Source organism: Mastomys coucha, unplaced genomic scaffold (assembly GCF_008632895.1).
Source record: "Mastomys coucha isolate ucsf_1 unplaced genomic scaffold, UCSF_Mcou_1 pScaffold22, whole genome shotgun sequence".
Lineage (NCBI taxonomy): Eukaryota > Metazoa > Chordata > Mammalia > Rodentia > Muridae > Mastomys > Mastomys coucha.
The window spans coordinates 80311497-80314724 of record NW_022196905.1 but is presented as its reverse complement, the minus strand read 5'-3'; positions in this window follow the sequence as shown (position 1 = coordinate 80314724).

Here is a 3228-nt window from a genome sequence, read left to right as displayed (position 1 = left end):
TCCCTCCCCCCTCCCCCTGCGCACCAACCCACCCTCTCCCTCTTCCTGGCCTTGGCATTCCTCTACACTGGGGCACAGAGTCTTCACAGGACCAAGGGCCTCTCCTCCCATTGATGACCGACTTGGCCATTCCCTGCTTCATATGTAGCTGGAGCCATGAGTCCCACCACGTGTACTCTTTGGTTGGTGGTTTAGTCTCTGAGAACTCTGTGGGTACTGGTTAGTTCATATTGTTGTTAGTTCTAAGGGGCTGCAAACCCTTCAGCTCCTTGGGTCCTTTCTCTAGCTCCTTCATTGGGGATCCTGTGCTCAGCCCAATGGATGGCTGTGAGCCTCTACTTCTGTATTAGTCAGGCACTGGCAGAACCTCTCAGGAGACCGCTATATCAGGCTCCTGTCAGCCAGCACATGCTGCCATCCACAATAGTGTCTGGGTTTGGTGATTGTATATGGGAAAGATTCCCAGGTGGAGCAGTCTCTGGATTGTCCTTCCTTCAATCTCTGCTCCACACTTTGTCTCTGCAACTCCTCCCATGGGTATTTTGTTCCCCTTCTAAGAAGGATCGAACTATCCACACTCTGGTCTTTCTAATTTCTTAAGTTTCTTGTGGTTTGTGGATTGTATCTTGGGTATTCTGAGCTTCTGGGCTAATAGCCACTTATCAGTGAGTGCATACCATGTGTGGTCTTTTGTGATTGGGTTACCTCACTCAGGATGATATCCTCCAGATCCATCTTTCTCTACACAAAGGATAAACAGGCAGAGAAAGAAATTAGGGAAACAACACCCTTCACAATAGTCACAAATAATATAGAATACTTTGGTGTGACTCTAACTAAGCAAGTAAGAGATCTGTTTAACAAGAACTTCAAGTGTCTGAAGAAAGAAATGGAAGAAGACCTCAGAAGATGGAAAGATCTCCCATGCTCATGGATTGACAGGATTAATATAGTAAAAATGGCTATCTTCCTGAAAACAATCTACAGATTCAATGCAATCCCCATCAATATTCCAACTCAATTCTTCATAGATTTAGAAAGAGCAATTTGCAAATTCATCTGGAATAACAAAAAACCTTAGGATATTGAAAACTATTCTCAACAATAAAAGAACTTCTGGTGGAATCACTATCCCAGACTATACTAAGCTATACTACAGAGCAATTGTGATAAAAAACAAAACAAAACAAAACAAAACTGCATGGTATTAGTACAATGACAGGCAGGTGGATCAATGAAATAGAATTGAAGACCCAGAAATGAACCCACACACCTATGGTCACTTGACCATCCAGTAGAAAAAAGACAGCATTTTCAACAAATGGTGCTAGCTCAAGTTGCAGTTAGCAGAAGAATGCAAATTGATCTATTCTTATCTCCTTGTACAAATCTTAAGTCCAAGTGGATCAAGGATCTCCACATAAAACTAGATACACTGAAATTAATAGAAAAGAAAGTGGGGAAGAGCCTTGAGCACATGGGCACAGGGGAAGATTTCCTGAACAGATCACCAATAGCTTATTCTCTAAGATTAAGAATTGACAAATGGAGCCTCATAAAATTGCAAAGCTTCTGTAAGGCAAAGGACACTGTCAATAGGATAAAATGGCAACCAACAAATTGGGAAAAGATCTTTTTTTTCCTTATAAAAATGCAAACTTCATTTTTGGGTGGCAGCTTTGGGAAGAAGCATTCTAAATTGTATAAATATAGATTTCAGACTCCATTATCCAAATAATTGTACTTCATCTCCATCAGTTATATGCAGTGAAGAAATTGCGTGGTTATAGATTCTATGGGTAAAACAAACCGAATCATTCTAGGATGAGTTTTGGTCATGTAGTTCATAGATGATGGTAAATGTGGCTCTGTGATTTTTCTAAGGTAAAAAGAAAGCATGAGCAATGTGTAAAAACAAACTCAATGTTTAGAAGAATATTATTTCTATTAAAGTCTATTTAAAAAACTTACCTAATGGAAACATGTCATTCGTTTGGATTTTACATAATGAAATTTAGTATAGCCCAGAGCATGTGCTATAATCCCCTCAAGAGCTGTGCAAATACTCATGTACCCAGCTCTTCAGGATTTCAACTGTGAAGGCCTTAGACTAATGTGTTATTGAGGACAGCACGGAGCAGATTCACCCAAGATGTGTTCCACGGATTAGTGTCTTCATACAAGGAAGTTAGATGTGACAAGAGAAATCAATAAATGTATTCACATATGAGAACAAGGCACCTTGTCTGCCAACAAGAGAACAGCCAAAGGAAACAAAGTTAGAATGGAAAGTGAGGAGTCCATCCAAGCCAGCCCAAGCCACTGCCTTCCTCAAGTCCCTCAAGACAATGACATTGCCAGCTCACCAGAGCTGAAAAGGATAGGCCACAGGCCAGCCCCCTGTGTACCCAGAGGCAAAACTGAACTGCAGTTGTCCCAGCTATTTAGATGGATTGCCAATTTCAAGAGTCAGTTTTTTTCCTTTCCATCTATGTTTTCTCACATCAGTGATTCCAGAAAACTCCTCAGAGGGACATGGTTTCAGTAAATAGATCATTTATTACAGCTCGGTAGGCTTTTAACATCAGGGCTTTGATTATGAACAACTGCTGCCCATCATTAAAAACGAATCTTTAAACATTTGCTTAAATGAATAAACGCTAAACATTTAGGACCCCAGGAGGTTAGAGGTGGATGTGTAGATAGAATGATTTGTGAAAGGTCACTTTTCTTGCTAAGGTGGCATTCAGAGACAAGACATAGACACAGAATATGAAGTGAATGAGCATATACCAGAGACAGGACAGGATTATGAGTCCCTGGACCACAAAGCCAGCTTTGGATAATTTGTAATTATTTCTGGTACTACCAAAAACTCCCTAGTCTGTATCCTCCTAACATGTTCAGTTGTCAGAGTTGAAGAGCAACCTTCCCAAGGTAGAGGAAACCTCACTGCAAGTTAGCTAAAGAAAAAGCAAGTTTAGCTGATTGTGTCTGGATTGGTGGAAGCCACATTATGTAATGTACCCATAAAATCTCAAGGTTATAATAGAGGTCATTAATTATCTGTGGAACCGATCATCTTGTGTAAGCTAACACAATGAAGCTTTAGCCTGAGCAGAACCAGATTTTAAAGTAAGATTGGTATTTGAAACTACTTTCATGAGTTGAGTGGTGGCATGTGTTCTGTGCTCTGCCACACTCTCTCCCCCAGGCTGAGCTGTGAAG